The sequence below is a fragment of the Protopterus annectens genome, chromosome 7.part0 (assembly GCF_019279795.1).
Source record: "Protopterus annectens isolate FY-2018-M chromosome 7.part0, PAN1.0, whole genome shotgun sequence".
Lineage (NCBI taxonomy): Eukaryota > Metazoa > Chordata > Ceratodontiformes > Protopteridae > Protopterus > Protopterus annectens.
Window position 1 is genome coordinate 1,829,022,582 of NC_056739.1, and position 19,577 is coordinate 1,829,042,158.

The window sequence follows — 19,577 nt, forward strand, 5'->3', positions numbered from 1 at the left end:
AGTTGCCAGCCCGGCACCTGACCTTCACAGAAGGACCACACACACACACACACACACACACACACACACACACACACACACACACACACACACACACACATGCACACAACATGCATGTGCCTACCTGCATGTCTTAATCAAACTGGAGAACGTCTTTCCTGCTGGGAGGTGACAACACTAACCACTGCAATATTGAGCCCAAAACACTAAAATAACACAAAAATCAAAGTGCCATAATACTGATAATTATTACACATATAAGTGTGTGATTGTGCAAAATGTCTGTACAGCTGGGATTGAGGGGCTGCCCATTCTCAGCTGTAGTGCAGTCTCAGAGTTGATTTATATATTTAGATGAAACTTTGTAATTGCAGAGTTTACAAAATGACTGTGAATACCATAATTAAGCCTGCTGTTAAAGGTGGGGGTGTGGTTCTGCTTAATCATACAGATTTCACTAATGACATGCTGAATATCTTCTCAGAAGCCCATAATTTTAAGATTATTAACAGAGTAGACGTTGAAGACATGGTTAAGTCAATGAAGAGTAATTTTTATCATCTACAACTGATAAATGCACTTAGTATGGATATGTCAGAGTACAAGGATTCAGTTTATTTATGGGCTGCTGAAGTTACTAAAAACTTTGGAAAAAACACCCGTGAGACCCATATTCTCAGGTAAAGGCTGGTTAACTGAAATTTTATCAAAATACCCTGAGTTTATATTTTGTCCATTGATGAAAAATATTCAAAGATGTATAATGGATACTAAAACTGTATGGCTGGTTTGAACAGCTTGAATTTTGCAATATTATGCTAGTTACACTGGATATGGAATACTTTTTATTGTAATACCCATTGATATTGGTATTAAAACAGTTATATCATTTTATGTACTGTAAGTATAGTGATTCTTTATCATTAACTGTTGAAACAATGTGGTCATTGTTACAGTTAATTCTTAAAAATAATATTTCATTTTATCTGATAATGGTATCTACCATCAAATAGCTGTTACAGCTATGGTACCATCAGTATCAAATTCCTATGCCAATATTGTATTGTCCCAATGGGAGGATACATTCATATTAAATGAAAGTAGTTTATTCAACAAAAATGCATTATTTTATAGTATGTTTGTTGATGATATTTTTGATATGGCATGGAAATGGGACTGACTTAAATAATTTTTTTGAATATGTTATGAACAGTAACAAACTACCTCAGATATAAGATGATTTTTGCAATTGTTATTCATTTCTTGATGTCACAGTTTACTTTGATGGTTTAAGATCTCCACCTCATTTTATGTGAAAGACCTGAAAATAAAAATGTTATTACATAGAAATACTATGCACCTAAAGCATATTTTTGAGAATGTAGTGAATGGACAGCTGCTTACAGTAAATCCATTAGCTACAATTGAAGAATTAGTAAATTATGAACTGTAGAAGTTGATTTGCGATTTTAAACTTAGAGGGTATGCAGATGAACTACTTAATAGATGTAAAACATAAATAAAGTTAGAACTAAACCTTGCTTTTCTAGTATGGATAATATGAAATCCGCAAATAGTACTGATACTATATTTCATTTTGTGTCATCTTACACTAGACATTTTCCTGTCTTTAGTCTTTTAGTAATTGTTTGAAGTTGAAGAGTTTAGAGGTAAATTTTATTTGCAGAGGTATGGAATTCTATTTTTTTAGTGACAGAGTAAGAGTAGACACTTTGGCGAGAGGATCTGTAGTGTTGATATAGATGCTGAGAAGATGTTGGTCATTAGATTGGAGTAGTTTATTAGGGTTACAGGAATAGAGAATAGGAGTAAAGCAGGGCAGTCATTGGCTTTGTGAATAATGTTCTGTGTGGAGATAAGCTGTATGTAATCTAAGTAGTGAGGCAGTTCTGGCCAATTCAAAGCCTTAAGGACAATAGAATGGTGGCTGTGGTGTTGTTTGTTGGTGCAAATTTTGCAACCTTATTAAAGCGGGCCTCAGCTTTTTTTTTTCACTGTAGTCTGGTTTGTTAGAATGAGTGCAAGGTATAAGAGAAATGGAAGAAGGCAGGTAGTGACAAAAATGATTTTTGTGGTATTGTGGAGGAATTTTTTCTACATGTAGAGCATTATTCATTTTTATGAGTCCTTTTTATGTTATTTTGAACATGCAGGTCAAATTTAAGGTTGCCATCTCTAATCACTCCAAGAAGTTTTATTTGGGAGACTTCTTCAATTTCTGTTCTGTTTAACTGAAAAGATCTTGAAATTCAATTTATCAGATGTGTGATTTGGGGAAAATAGCAGTAATTTTGTTTTTTAGGGTTGAGTAGTAGCTAGATATTATGGAGGCATTTCTCAACCGAGAAAAACACTTCTTGCATGATATGTAGAAGGTGGGGCAGGTTATTACATGCACATGTAAGTGTGGAATCAACACCATATTGTATAAGAGAGGCTGGACCTATTGAGGTACAGATGTCATTGATTAAGATATTAAAGAGGAGGGGACCAAGAACAGAGCATTGGGGTACACCAGTGGCAACTTGCAGGTATGGAGAAAAAGTATACTGCCATTTTACAGACTGAAGCCTGTCAATTAAATATCTATTTAACCACAGTAATGAAGAAGGGTATAATCCAAGTGGAGACAGTTTATACAGGAGCTTAGGTGCAGAATTGTATTGAAGGGTTTTGAAAGGTCAAGGAATAAAGAGGAAACAAGTTTATATGAGAGTCTGTATTTGTTTATGATGTTAGTGAATGATAGAAAGGCAGCAATTGTACTGTGTGTTGGGTGGAAGCCATTCTGGGTGGGTGTTAAGACCCATTCTTGTAGAACATAGTGAAGGCATTTCTTATAAATACATCCTTTAAGAATTTTTGAGAGCGGTTTTAATATTGCAATAGGCCGAAAGTTAGAAACATCACCTGAGATGCTACTTTTATGAAGAGGGGTAATATAGGATTTTTTCCATGTTGTGGGTTCACAGGATCCAGCTACTGATCTATTGATATAATGATAAGGCTAGAGACTGGGTATGCTAAGGCATTGGCAGCTGTCTTCAGTTATTTAGGTAGGAGACTGTTAGCTGCAGTGCAGCAAGGTTTGAGTGTAAGTAAAAATTTCTCTGTCACTGATGTGCGCACAGGTCCTAAGAGGAAGTTGCTAACAAAGGATAGAGAGGGTAAAATAGGTTTATGTGAGGAAGCTGAGGAGTGGGGGAGGGTAAAAGAAGTGGTAGTGTACATGGTGTGTGAGAATGCTGATTTTGGTCTAACCTGTTGTTCGCTGAATTACTAAGATTGGTTGTTATTGTGGAGGTGGAGAGTTTTTAGTTAGTGAGGTAATGCTTTCTATAAAGTAAGTATTGAATAAGGTTGCAATTTCTTGTAGAGAGCTATTATGTGAAGGGTCAGATTCCTTGACTGAGCTGGAATGTAACACATTATGTATTGATGTCCAGAATTATTGAGGTCATTTTAGTGCTGAAGTTGTAGATGGTCATAATATTGTTTTTTTATCTAGGTCAACTTGTTCTTTTACTCAGATTGTACAATTCTCTATAAAGCTGCAGGAGCTTAAAGTTTAATAAATTATTTCCAACCTTTGTCTCTGTCAGTCATTGTAGTTTTTGTCAGGGTAGTGAGTAACGGTGTGTAGTTAATTTTCACTCTGTTTTTGCAGAGTGGGTAGTAACTGTTTAGAGTATTTTGGAGTAAATAAGATGAGATAAGATAAGAGTATTGTCTGCCTCATTGAGTGGTAGAGGTTTTAGGACAGACCAATTAAAAGCTTCCAATATATTGATGAATGAGTTTTTGTTGCATTTAGATTTTTCGATTTGTTGATAAGTGTTAAGCTGGTGAGTGTTATTGTTATAGGTGTAGGTTGGAAGGTAGTCGCTAAGTAAGTTTGGATAGGTTCCACAGGTTGTAAATTTTCTAGGTCAGACACCAGTATCCAGTATAGTTTTGCATCTTTACTGTTGGTATTATTAAATGTAATTTGTCAAAAAGAAACCTCTCAGTTTCCACATAAATACCGCTGCTGTTGTGACCATTTATCAAATTATCAAACAAAAAAATAACTGAACCTTTTGATCTTCACATTTAACATTCAAATAATAAATTATAAGCTGAATGTTTTAAAACTAACAACATTAAATGTATCCAATGAACCAAATTAAGTCGGCTGGTGTACCACCAGCTTGTTCCTGCTAACTCTTTCTCCAACTGGGGGGAGCCTCCTCAATTCCACACTGACTCCAGAATTTCTACTGCATTAAATGCCTTTTATACTCAAATGATTATATGACATTTGAAAAGGAGAGGGAGATATGGGGGTGCTGCAGTGGCCTTAGACCACTAGCATTTTCACATGCTGTTACCCCCTTTCCAAACAAATTTTTGATGATTTAACTGTGGGTTATAAAAAGATTCTTGAAATATATCTCTTTTGTAAGTGATGCACTAGTTGTAAGTTAAATAGATTCTACCCTATGACATTCAAGTGGAGTCCATCCTTCTTGAAAAAATCTGGTTCAGGTGTGTTCAAATGAAGATGATCATTTACAGCAAAAGCCATGATCATAGAAACTCTGGTTATTCCAGGCTGGGTAACTTTGCTGAAGATGTGCAAGCTTCTAACCAAAATAACCTTGGTGATATGGATGGCCAAAGACATGCTTGGAACCTTTGCTGGAATTTGTTTAAATCAACCGGCATTTTGTCGAGTCATATGCACTTGGGAATAGAATCTAAATTACTGCCACTCAAATGAATGATTACTATATTAGGAGTTCTGCTGAAAATGAATTGGTTCTCTAATAAAGACAACAGCTGAAGCCAAGATAATGCTGGCATGTCTATCCATTCTACTGAAAAGAATACAGGGTCAAAGCCAAGGATCTTTCCATTAACCATACATAGGATATAAGGGCAACTCTATGAATGAAGGACTGACCAATGGCTGTGAGTAATGGTGGACCTGTAAGGTATATAGAAATGTGCACGTGGATGTGGATGGATGGAAGGATGGATGATTACCTAATGTAATTTAAAAAGGCATTTGATCTCCACCTACCAGTAAGCTTTAATATATCAATGGACTGCTTTTCCCTAACAAAATTGGAAGCTCTCCCTATTCTGAAGGAGTGTGAGGTATATCCATTTGGGGTGATATATTGATTGTTTGAAGCTTTCCTGGTCATGTTACCAACCCTTAATACAGACAGTGTGTGACCTCTGAGGTGCAGGATCATAGGATCATAGGAAATTACTAGGCTAATGGCCTTAGGGCCCTTGCAAGCCTAGCCAGGTTCCAGCCCTTTTCCCCAGAGTGTCAATGTAACAAGCTGAGCTAAATCAACACCTACTGCCCCTTATCCAGGAGGGATGCTGGTGAAACCCCTGGGGTAAAATTATGGTTTCCCATCCAGTCATGCAAATTGCACTTAAATAGTGTCAACAACGGCCTCTGCTTCACCTGAACTGGAAGTTTGTTACAGAGGAGAGGTAAACTTTGGGAAATTAATCTGTCTCTCTAGCAAGTCCTGTTGATGTCACATACTAGGTTAAGGTCCCTACAGTCAGTGCATTGAATACTATTTGAATTATGGATGTGCAGCACTTCCATTAAAGCAGGATATGAGCTTGCTTTAAATGTAGGGCACAGATCTCCGCTGTGTAGTCTGTACAACAGAGTATAGAGACAGTCATTTCAGTCTGTCATCAAATAGCATGTGCTGAGGCCTTGAATTTTCTTTGTAAGAAATGTTTGACATGTCTCCAATTGCTGCAGGTGCCTGGTAAGGTAACACCAAACAGGGCATTGTAGTCTATTATTGGCCTGATGAGGGAAGAATACAGGGGGTTATGACCTCTTTTTTTCTGGAAGCAATGCTCTTACATATGTTATGGGCAATGTGGAAAGCCTTTTTTTATCACTGTAGAGACATGGTGGTCAAAGGAGAGGTTGCTATTAACCTGTGTGCCCTAATCTCTCACCACAGATTGAGCGCTTAAGGTGTTATTATTAATATGGTAATTTGCAGTGATGTCACCCTTGCTGAAGGGGATGATGATGCATTTTTTTGCATTTAGATTGAACTCATGACTTTGGCACCAATCACTGTTCTCTGTAAGACCTTCTTGTAGGATGTTGACATTGCTTGGGGACTCTATGACCACTCCTAGTTTGCAGTCATCTGCAAACTTTGTCAGACATAGACCTTTTGTTTTTGCCTGTACATCCGAGATGTAGATTCCAAATAATAGGGGTCCCAGCACCAAACCCTGTGGAATACCACTGGTTACTAGTCTACTGGTGGAGGTTGAGTCCCCGATTTTGATTGTGTGTGTTCTGTCAGTGAACCAGTTTGCACCCCACCTGACAATATATGGGTTAATCCCCAGTTTTTATTTTAATTTCTCAAAATCTTTTTGGTTTCTACTAACATGATGGAAATGAACCCATTAAGTCAAAGTCTGACTAAAGTTCATGAAATTCGTATTGTTTCAATCTTTGATGTCAGCCAGAAGTGCTCTTCGTACCACCTGCAATATGTCCAGTAATGACTCCTTCTGCAGTTCATATGGAGTTACATGTACTGGTAAGATATCAAAATACAATTGTAGATTATTTTTTATAAGACCCATTGCTCAAACTACTATTGGAACTGTATGGGTTTCTTTCTTCCACATTGCTGTCATTTCTGTCTGCAAATCCTGATATTTTATGACTCTATGCCTCTCTGTATGCAAGACACTGTAGCCACTGGGTGTAGCGATTTCAATGATCAATGCTATTCTTTTCATGGACCACTATTTCTGGTTTTCTTGCATCTATCTTTTGAACTGTTGGCAATGGGTAATCCCATGTGATGTAGACTTCATCATTTTCTATGATACTTTTTGGCTCATATTTTTTGTGTTTTTCAGCTACTTCAATGCTATAATGTTTGCACAATCCCCACTGCAACAGTCTTGCCACATTATTATGCCTTTCAGTGTACGGTCCTTCTGCAATTAATATGTCACAACCAGCAATGAGTTGTGTGACTGTTTCCACTGTTTTACAAAACCTACATTTGTCTGTTTCTCCTACATGTTCAATGGACTTTGTAAACCAGTTTGTATATAGGCCACTATCTTGGGTCCCAATATTAACCTTTCATCTTTTGGTTTGAATTTGCCTCTCCTTAACCATTCCTGTGTTCGATCCTGATCAACATGAGGTTCTTCCAGGAGTTTTCTATACTTGCAACTATATTTATTTATTTTCCACATTTCTTGCTTTCTCATTTGATCCTTCACCTTATATTCCTTGTTTTTTTTTTGGCACATTCAGTTGCTGCCTGATTTTTATCTACTTCTGATTTGATTTCCATTCCTGCTTGATGCTGATTGCTTCTGCTAGACTTAGAAGGGAAGTCAACTTAGATTTATTTTCCTCATGTTTCAAAACTTTCAATATGTTTGGGTCTTGTGAGGTCAGCAGATATGTATGCAGTCCCATGATCGCTGATGTATACATATAATCAATTTCAAGAAGGCCCATACCTCATTTGAAATGGGAAATATATAATCTTAGTATTCACTGATTTTTATAAATCATTTGATGAGCATGAAGCATCCGTCTTGTTTTCCTGTCTAATCTAGCCAACACGTTTTGGGGCCAGTCAATCACTCCAAAACTATAATGTTGGACAGGAAGAGCAAATTGATTCACTTGTTTGACTTTTGTTCCTAGATGTCAATGTTGTTTTCAGGATTAATTTAAGTCTTCTGAAATATTCCTTTCTATGTTTTATATGCATTTGTTCAGATTTTATTGTTGATCCTTCATCAGTTCCCAAATATTTATACACTCTGTTTGGCTCAAGTATTTTTAAACCACATTCTTGTCTCAAACTGATGTTTTCTTGGTGCTGCACCTTTCCTGCTTTAAAGGTCAGTTTTGCAAATTTATCAAGACCAAATGGCATTCTTATGTCATCTGAAAAAGTTTTGACTACTTGCAGTTGTACTTTCAGATCCTCATCTGATGAGCTATACAGTTTTAAATCATCAACAAAGAGAAGATGAGAAGTCATTACCTTTTGTTGTTTTCTGGGAGCCAACATATAGCTATGACCTATTCTGTTAAGTAGACAGCTTAATGGGTTAAGGGCAAGAGAGAATAGCAGCGGTGACAGGAAGTCACACTGGACTATCCCCCTTTGAATTTTTATCCCTGGAATAATAATTTGTCATTTATCATGGCTTAATTGGATAGTAGTCTGCCACTGTTCCATGGTCACTGTAATAAATTGATCAATGCAGGGTGTTTCTTATAAATTTTTAAGCACTCTTTTATCCATGAATGTGGCATACTGCCAAATGCTTTTTTGTAGTTAATCCATGCCATACTTAGATTCTTCCCCTGTTTACAGTTCTCCACTATAACATTATTTAGCAACAAATGATCCTTTGTTCCATAGGACTTTCTTTTATTGTCATTTTGTTCTATTGCCATAATTGAGTTTTCTTCTAAATGACTATAAACTGTGTCGGCATGAATTCTGGTGTATAATTTATATGTTGTTGGAAAACAACTTATTGGTCTATAATTTTTAGGGTAGCTTTCAGGTTCACTCTTAAGTAGGAACATTGTTTTTCCTGTTGTTAGCCAAGCTAGTGTCTGTTTGTGGTATGCACATAAATAGTTCTTACTCATGGCTAAATCTTCATGCTAAAGATGTTAATACTTTTAACCAGAAGTTAGGTACTGCATCTTGGCCTGCGGTTTTCCAATAACAGGTTTTCCTTAACTTTGTTTCAGTCTATCTGGCTGTTACTTCATCCCATTTCATATCCTGTACCTTTAAAATTTTTATTATTTCTTTTACTTCTTCTATCCACTTAGCACCTTTGATATGTTCAACAGGATCTTCATAAATACCTCTCCAAAATGTACCTATTTCTTCTTTATTTATGGTCTTTCAATTCCTTTTACCTTGTTTCCCAATTCTCTATAAAACTTTTTTGGGTCATCACTAAATTGCTTATTTTGCACTATTCATTTTTATTTATCTGTGTATCTTCTATGTTTTTCTGCCTGTACTGATATTTTTAGTTTATTATTTGCAATAGCACATGATAAATCCTAGTTTGTTATAATACTGCACATTGCTTTTATCATGTCTATCTTTCTGAGTATTTTTGTTGATCTATTCCCTCTTCTATACTCTTCGAACAGTGAAACTTCCTGCCTTATTTGCTTTATAATTTTCTCTATTCAATATTTCCATGATGGTATTCGATTTTTCCCCTTCCTTTCCCTCACTACCCTGTATTCTTGTGGTAGAACTTTATCAGTTATTAACTTAACTGCACAGTAATATATCCTGTTTACTTCTGTTATATCGCATGGATGTTTATGGACAGTCATAATTACTGTGTTCATTTGTTTTATCAAACTTCTAACTTTTTGGATTTTACTGACCTTCTGCAATCTATTTTTTTATTGATCTTAATATGTCTATCTAGCTCTATTAAATCAAGCAACTCTTCTCTTAATTCATTTTTTTCTAGACTGAGCGCAAATTTTATGTTCTCCATTTCCTGCGGGGCTTTCTATAGAAAGTTCTATACCATCTTCCTATGGCGCATTCTCTTCTTATTTGTATATTTAAGTAGAGAAGGGAGTGCTTCCAATTATGAGACCATTCCTTCCTGCTCTTAGACAGCAATTTCTTTTTCCTGTTGTATAACCTGTTTATAGCAGATGTCCACCAGGCTGGTTTGTTCTTTTTTGAAGATCTTACTTTGATCCTGTCTGGTATGGCTGAGTCAATGCAATTGTGTAGATGCTTATACAAAGCATTAGTTTATATCCCAGTATAGGAGTCCTTGCCATCAGCGGGGACAGGAGCTATGAAGCTATTAATGCTGTCTCGTAATAGGTTGTAATTGGCTTTGGAGAAGTTTTTAAGTCTAGTTTCTGCTGAGGGTCAGTCAGACGTAATTGCTACTTCTAATGACACTGAATTATGATCAGACCTCATCAGGGAGGGCCGCACACTGGGGTTGGTGCAACGGTTGCCCATGTCAGTGAGTACCACATCCAGAATACTTGAGACCCTAGTGGGGGTGTCAACCAAGTAGTCCAGGACATTGGCGTTAATGAAGTTCAAAAAACTTTGGGAAAGTGCATTAGGAAAGGTATAGTTTGCCCCATCTATTGATGGGTAATTAAAGTCTCCCATGCTCTGAGTGTTTTGTTGTAAATTGAGTGACTCAAGTAGACCCAGGTAGGCAATGTGGGTATCCTGGTTCATGGAGAGGGTCCTAGAGCTGGCAATAATTTGGAGAGGGGTCTTGCCTATAGTCAGTTGTACCTAGTGTAGTTCAAGGGAATCATTCTGTTTAACCAATCTGTAGGTGTATTTGCCTTTGATGAATATTGATACTCCACCTCCTTTAGTTCTACCACTCTCATTTGGTGGTCTAAATGTGTGGAAGGCATTGTAACCCAGCATGGCTGGGTTGTTATCTGCAGCCTTAAACCAAGTCTCTTTGACTGCACAGATATCAGCATCTTCTAGGATGAGGACTTCTTCCAGAGAGTGCAGTTTCAGATTTAGATTCCTAGTGTTGTTTTTTGAGAATATTTTTACATCGGTAATTTTGTTCTTGTGACTTTTCCTAACAAAGGCACTATGGGGGAGGAAAGAGCCTTAGCCATTAAACAAAATCCCAGGGATGACAGGTGAAGAGCATCTCTGGCAAAGCACTGAGGTCTATCGACCATACCATCCCAGGCTGACAAGGTACTGGATCCCCTTAGAATGACACCAGAAACTAAGCCAATTGTTGAAGTCAATCATTTTCTGTCTTATTGTGGCTGCTTAACACTAGGGACATGCCTGCCTGGGACACTTATTCAGAGAACTCAGTCATGTCTCTCTTTATATAGTCCAGTGAGGTACTTCTCAAGTCATTCACACCGACATGGACTATGATGGAGTCATAACAGTACCTGATGAGAGACTTAAAGGTGTGTGTGATGTGGTGGATCCTAGCACTTGACAGGCAGTTAACTGTGACCTTTTCCTTATCCAACCTGGTGAGTGGGACATCTGTGTATCTCACAATGGAGTCACCTATGACTAGGATGTTAGATTTAGTGTTGTGCCTTATGGGCTTGTTCAGTAAGACACTGGTATACTGTGGTCTACTGAAGATGCATTATGTGAACCGTGATTGTGTTTGAGAGGACTCTGTTCTTTAGGTAGACTACTGGTGAATACCTCCACGTATGTAGGTTTAGCTGGAGGATATGAGGTGCGTAGGCTGATAACCTGCTTTCTGTCTGTTGTATTGACTGGTAAGTGAGAGAGCCTTGATACTAGGTTCTTAATATAGATGCATCTCTCACATATTGAATTTGTGTGAAATAGGAGAAGCTGGTTGCCCGTGTACAAGAGACTACTGCCGCATTACCTCAGGATGCTCAAGTTGACCAGCCTAGCTGGAGAAATGGTGGAAAATTGTCCATCCAGAGTGCATGGTGCAATCATGTGGTCAGTAGGATGGAGAGGACAAAAATGGCCAGGTGAGGTTGCTGCACAGGTGAAAAATGTCCAAATTTGACAGACTTAATGGGTAGGATTTGTGTGATACAACAGAGGCTTCTCTGAAAATTTTTCCTGCAATGAGTAACAACCATGAGATACATCCAAACTCCACAGTCAAAAAGCCAAGAAAACAAATAAGCCCGGCACAGCAGGACCCGGAATCCAACCAGCAAAAAAGTTTTTTCAAACAAATGCTTGGTGAAAGAAGGCAGATACAGCTCTTATCCACAAATAACTTTTATTGAAGACAGCAAAAATAACCAAGGTTGCCAAACTGATATCTCATTGTATTGGTGTAAGAATAACTTCCATAATCTCAGATCATTCTTAACTCTCTTTGTGTGATTTACCAGAGGTACTTCTTCTGAACTCCCTTTAATAAGCTTGCTAGAGCCCTGATGAAAGTTCTGCCTGGCTGGAGTTCTCTACAAACTAAGTTAAGGGTGCCTAAATGTGATATCACCTGGTTGTCTCTGGCCTTTGGCTTAGCTAAAATGCTTCTAATTCACATCTGAGCTTAATTATTTTCTCTTCTGGTAGTTTGAAAGCTTTACTGATCACATCTATTCCTAAGCCTAAAAAGGTTATGCACTGGGAAATGCCTGCTTTCATATCTGCTGCTAGTGGAAGCTATAATTCTTGCATAGTGTTATGAAAACCTCCATAGCTTCTTTGGTGTGCGCCTCACCTTCTCCTTTGAATAAAAGAAATCATCACAATAATGTGCAGCTCTCTGATTTGATATCCATCATTGTCAGCACTATTGTAAAGCTGTGTTAAAAGTTTCAAAGATGGTATATGCTGTAGAGCAACCCATTGGCATGGCAGTATTGGAATAAAGCTGATTTTTGAAACAGAGACCTAGCTTTGGTCAGTCTTCTTTTTAAATGGATAATAGTCTGAAAGCCATTTTTATGTTCAGCTTGGCTAGCCATGAGTCATTACAGAATCTGATGAGGTTGGCAGCCTTTTTAATGCATCCTCCCTGAAAATCTTTGACTGAAAACCCTGCTGGGTATGAAAGGCAGTGAATTAATCTAAAATCATCTATTTTTCTCTTAGGGATTAAACCTATAGTGGATATTATGAACTGTTCCAAAGGGGAGGAGGAAAATGGACTCAAAATTCTGTCAGATTGTACTGATGCAATGATGTTTTCTAATATGTTATCCTTTCTTTGAGTGGATTTCAGGTTTCTAACTATTTTATTGTTGAATGGCAAGGTGGATTTCAGTGAAAATCCTTTGGAGAAACCTTGGACTAACAACAGAGCTGCATTATGATTTAGGTAGACTTCTATTTTCTGAGTTAGTGCATATGCTTTAATGGATGAATGAGCTGCTGTGGAATTACATGCTTCAGTGCTGAGGGTACACTTTGAAACCATAAACAGAGCTTCTCACTCAAAGTGAGGGAATTTGTTTTCCTGATTGTGAGAGATTGTAGTAGTTGTCCTGCTTTAGCTTAATTTTTGCCAACAATTGAAAAATGGGTAGGATTTAGTACAGGGAGAATGTGTATATGTGTGAATCAGCAATTAGACCCAAATCAATTACCACTTTTGAACACCCTGCATGATCTAATGTTTTGTTTCCCCTGCATATTACTCAGTTGATTTGAACCATCTGTTTCTAGCATTTCCATGTGTCTGGGTATTTAGTCCCATCTAATATTATTGTTGATAGCTATGAATTTTCTGATTTTTTCTTGTTGTAAACTAACCAAGCTACTCCCCCATGGATGATGAGCTTCCATGATTTTCAATAGGTAAGAAATAAGAGGAAATGCTAATTGAGGGTCTTTTTCTATGAGAAATGCTATATATAGTAAGAATTCTGCCAACCAATTGTCCCATTGTCCCTTCTTATTGTTAGCTGTCTTGGATAAAACCACAAGGGCAGTTGTTAAGTCTTTGTATTCTACTTTTTCAGCATCTAACAGTCTCCAGATCCCATCTGCATCTGTTAATTCAAATATATCATTGTATTCTCCTTTGGTGATTTTTCTCTTTAACAGATTTGGAGATGTGGGCTATTAAGTACAATCCTGGGGCATTAGTGTGCAAAGTACTCATTTATGTATTTATTTATTTAGTTAGTTAGTTATTTGCATTTGTTTACCGGGAAAGTCCGAATGGGCCAGAAGCCCATTTTCAGCAGAGGCTGGGGGAGAAAAGCTCCACAGAAATATAAGCAAGATACAGTAATTGGATAGTACAATAGTATACATACAGTAAGATGGAAAATACACATCATCTCGTTAGTCTATACAAAGTAGTATTCAATACAGTTTTCTAGTAGATACAGGCTCAAAAAGAAAAACACACAAGCATTTCAGTGAAGATCACTGTGAGAAAAATAAAATTAGTACTGTATACATATTAAATAATAGTTATGAACAAATAAGATTTCCTATATATCTATAAATATATATATATATATATATATATATATATATATATATATATATATATATATATTTGAGTAGTAATAAACACTGAGGAGAGGGAGAAAATGAGATAAGGAGTGGCCAGTGTGTTGAAAGAGTTACAGATATCTTGTCAGTCAGGTTTGGCACAGGAGCACTGCCAGTTCTTGGATCGTTGTTCAAATAGCAGTTGTTTGAAATTGGTAGATTCAGGTGTGTTTTGGAGGGTTTGTGGTACAGAGTTTCATAATTTGGCTATCTGATTTGAGAATAGGGCTTTACCATTAGTGTTGTTAGCTTTATTTACTGTGAGAAAGTTTCTGGTTACAGATCTTAGACTTCGATGGCATGAGTAGAGAACAAGTTCCTTGAGAGATAGGCAACTGTCAGGATGGAAGATTATATTTTGTGTGAATTTAAGTCGGTAGAGATGGAGAAGGTTAGTTAGCTCGAACCAATTTAATTTATGTAGATCAATACAATGATGGGTTTGGTGGTGAAGGTTGGCTGTCAAGTGGGCTATTTTTTTGTAGCAAGTTTCCAATTTAGTTAAGTCTGATTTTTTTTAAATTGGTAAAGAGGGGGAAAAGCATATAGGAGCGTAGAGAGGAGAAAGGTTGTGGATATGGCTAGTCTGGTATTGCCAATGAGGAATGGCTTGCTTCTGTGCAGTGAGACAAGTTTGATGTGAACCTTCTTAATTGTGGTGGCTATGTGTTGGTCAAATCTGAGTTTGTTATTGATTATCACTCCAAGGAGTTTTGTATGCTCAACTGATTGGATGACTGTGTTGTTGCTGAGGGAATGGTGAAAGGAGGTGTGGTCGGTGATTGTTTGCTACTTGTAAATAACATTTATTGTCTTTCTGGGGTTGAGGATTAGTTGTGATTTACTTAGCTATGTTTCTATATTATTAAAAGCTTGTCGGGCTACTGTTTGGCGGTCTGGTAAGGTATCTGCTGATCACATTAAAGTTGAATCGTCTGCATACTGAACTACTTTAGCATGTGTTGTGGATGAGGCTAGCTCATTGCAGAAGATGGTGAAAAGAAGGGGTCCTTGTATGGGCCCTTGTGGGACTCAGACCAAGACAGGCAGAAGTTGTGAGAGTTTAGATTTCCATCGTACTGCTTGTTGTCTGTCAGAAAGATAGCTTAGGAACCAGGAGAGAGAAGACTTTGATAGGTTTAGTTAGGCAAGAGTACTAAGGAGTTTCTGATAGGAGACAGTGTCAAATGCTTTTGACATGTACAAGAAGATTGATGCTACTTGCTGGTTTGAATTTCATAGTTGGTTGACGGTGATAGAAAAATTAATTATGGCTATGGTTGTGCTGTGTTTCAGTCAGAAATGGTGCTGCTAGGGAGAGAAAAGGTTGTGAGATAACAGGTAATGCAGTAACTGAGTGTGGATACATATTTCCAGAATTTTGACACAGGGGAAAGGATAGCTATGGGTCTGTAATTGTTTAATTCTGTAGATGTTCTTCCTTTATGCAGAGGGGTGACATAGGAAATTTTCCATAATTTTGGGACATATTGTTCTGCTATAGACCTATTTACTAAAATGAAGATATGCAGAGCTATGGCATCAGCTGAAATTCTGAGGTACTCACTGGGGAGTTGGTCAGCTGCTAAGGAAAAAGGTTTCAGTTTTTTTCAGCATGGTTTTTATGGTGTTAGTTGGGACAGGTTTGAGGTCAAAAGAGTTGTTGTTAGTTTCCACATTAGGTGGAAGAGACTGTGGGGTGGAATTGCTCCCTGTAACTAAGGAGAGTATGGTGTTTATAAAGTAGGTGCTGATTTGTGAGGCAATACTCACTCTTTGGTTATTGGTTTTTGGTTCTGGGGTTGTAGCTTCACCGGGGAGAAAGAGTGAGTTAATTCCATGCCAGAACGTTTTGGGATTGTTTTTATATTTGTTTTGCATAGATGTATAATATGTTTTTTGTCTAGTTTGAGTTGTTTTTTTTTTGTTTGATTGCAGAGCTGCTGGCATGCTAGCAGAGTTTTATTGTCTTTTGTTTTCTGATATTGAAACCAGGTTTTGTCCCTTAATTTTTTAAGTCTAATGGTTTCTTTTTCTATCCAGGGAAATCTCCTATTTTAATATGACATGTACGAGTTAGTGCTAAGCTATTTAGAATAGCTAGTATTGTGCCACTGAAATATTTATGGTCTAGTCAAGTTGGAGACGATGGAGTGGTGTCCAGTTGCACTTACTGAGCATGTCTAGGAATGCTTCATTGGAGAAGTTTTTGGTATTTCGTATAACTTTGTAAACTATGTTTCTAGGTGGGTTGTGCTAAAGATGGATGAAGTAGGTAGGTATATGGTCACTTAAATTATTTGGAAGGCATATAGAGAGATAGTTCCGGCTGGTACTGTTAATAAGTGACCAGTCTAAGACAGATTCCCTCTTGCTATGTTTATCTATTCGAGTGGGAAACTGGATTGTTTGGGAGAAACCATGTACATATGTGATGCCCCTGCACTGGCCCAGTAATCAAAGAGCATCAGTCCTCACCACTGGCAACAGTAAGGGGATGTACACATTGGGGGGATGACAAGTACACACACAGCAAAGTACAATTTCCCTTAAGACCACACAGAGATCACAGTCAGTCCGGGGCTGGTTTCTCCCTCTTTCTCCAGATCCCCAATAAGAATCCCCACTGGCACAGCTATAGAGTTGAGATCTCAGCCAAGTGGCCAAGTCAAAACCTGCAGCACCCTCTCTGTCCAACCAATGCTTCATGTCCCTGGCCAAGTAGCTGACACATGCACACTTTGTGATTTGATTTATATACAAGCACACACACACACACTTGGGGAATGCTGGCACAGGTTTACTAGCTATGCCCCCTTTTGCACAGACTATAAGGCAGTTTTGCTGCCACCAGCCAACTCTTACTTATCAGCTACTATAAGGCCCTTAGAAATGGTGTCCAATCTTACTGCGTAATGTTACTATTAATCCAAATGGTAGTCTGACCAAGAGCCAGGCTATTTAGGAGTGGCCTGTACAGTGTCACCAAATACATATGACAGTACTCTAAGAGCTTAAATATGTCTCACAAATATCAGCCACAAATATAGGTTTAAATATATTTAATAATAAATAATAAAAGAACAAACAATACTCTGAAAACCAACACAGTTACTTCAGAGTTCAAGATCACATAAAACAACATTGCAGGACAGTCTCAAATAAATACAGAAAATATCTAAACTAATCTTTACTATGTTCTTATCTATAAAAGAGATACTATGCCCTAAATTTTACTTACAGACAACACACAGGCAGAAGTGAAGATGATTTATTTATTTATTTTATTTTATTTTACATGTGTTGACCGGGATAGTCCGACTGGATGCATGTCCATTTTCAGCTGAGGCCCGAGGAGAAAAGCTCCAAGGGTAAGCAGATACAGCATTGCATAATACCAGCATTACATAATACAAACAGACTATTTACAGAGATTACATAAGTAAGCAAGTTAAACAAGTTCCACAGGTTAGAGTTAATCCCGAGCGTAAGTCAGGATTAAATTAAATTACACAGTAAACTGGTTAACAGATTTTTACACATTTTAGAGAGAGTTAGCCAGGCTTGATACAGTGACATAGCCAGTTAAGTGACAAATGTTGTTTGAGTCTAGTTTTAAATTGGCCTAAGGTGGAAAGTAAGGTAATATCAGCTGGAAGAGAGTTCCAGGATCTACTTACAGAGTTTGCAAAGAGAGAGTCACCGGCTGTGTTATTAATTTTGCTAGTCTGAATAAGTGGTTTGTTAGAGGATCGAAGCGGTCTAGGATTGTTATAGGGGGTGATAATATTTTTAAGTGCAGGAGTATTGTTTGGATTATAGAGGATTTTATAGGCCATAATCATTTGGTTATACTGGATTAGGCTGGGTAGCTCAAGCCACCCAAGCTGATTTAGATTGATGCAATGATGTGTCCTAAATGGCAGCCCAGTGGCAAACCTGTCAATGTGGTTGTAGCAAATTGAGAGTTTGTTAAGGACAGTCTTGTTTAAATTTGTGAGTAGAGGGGATGCATACAGAAGGGTTGAAAGAAGGTGAGAGCGAGCTATGGCAATTTTAGCTGGAGGGGTTAGGAAGGCTTTTATTCTGTAAAGTGACCCTAGTTTTTTATTGATGGTTTTGATAGTTTGGTTAACATGTAGGTCAAATTTTAGATTATTATCTATGATGACACCTATTAGTTTAGTAGAGGGCTCAGGGGAGATTATTGTGCCATCATTTGAATTTATGATAAAGGTGAAAGCGGTAGACCTACATGTTGGTGAAAATAACAGCATTTTAGTTTTTTGGGGATTTAGGAGCAGACAACGTTCAGAAAGCCAGTTTTCTATTGTATTAAAGGTGGTCTGGGTAGCTGACCATAACTCTATTGGAGATGTGGCCGAACAAATCAGAGTAGAGTCATCAGCATATTGGATACAGATGACTTTTGGGATGATAGTATAAAGGTCGTTAATGAACAGCAAGGGCCCTAGTATAGAGCCTTGTGGTACTCAAAGGTTGTTAGGTAGAAGGTTAGAAAGTTTGTTCTAACAGAGGACAGCCTGCTGTTGACCATTTAGGTAGGATTGAAACCATTGAAGGGCTCCAGTATGTAGACAGAATGTTTGCAGGGTGTGGATTAAAAGTTGGTGATCAACCATATCGAATGCCTTGGAAAGATCCAAGAAGAGGGCTGAGGATATATAATTATTGTTGCGATTATGGTTTATGGTGTTGGTAAAGGCTAGGAGGGCTGAAGTAGTGCTGTGATGAGGAAGGAAACCATGCTGTCTGCCATAAGGTGATTCTGGATTAGGTGGTGCATGAGTTGTCTATGAATACATTTTTCCATAATCTTTGCAAGTGGAGAGAGTATAGCTATTAGCCTATAATTGGAGAATTCAGTAGAGCTGCCTCCTTTGTGAAGTGGGATTACATAGGATATTTTCCAGATGGTGGGAATTTTAGCTTCTACTGTGGTTGTGGTGCTTTGATGATGATGAGTGGATGATTCCAGGTCCAAGACAAAATACAAAATGCACTGTCTCTCTCTGAGAGAGTTTCCAAATTAATATCAAACATTACTGATGGGCCAGCTTGGATTACATCACTCTTTGTCACCTGACTTCTCTGTGTTAAAAATACATAACTCTCAGACATTTGCTCAGAACTGTGTAGCTGCTAGAAAATCATAAAGCAATCAAACACTTTACATTTTAAACATAGTAATTACTTTTCTTTTTAGAAAATAGAAAAATTTCTAGCTCTAGACATTTTGTCTGCTTGCTGCATTGAAACTAACTTTTATAGCACATCATAAAGCACTTAAGTTTAACTTATACTCTTGAAGTTTTGTTAAGTTAATCTTCTATGTCCCAGCAGGGTATGCTGTACCAGCAGGGTATGCTGTGGTTACATTCTTGAAGCTGAGTACATAACATACAGTTCTGTATAAATCATATCAATATTCACAAATGACATATAATTATTTACTAAATT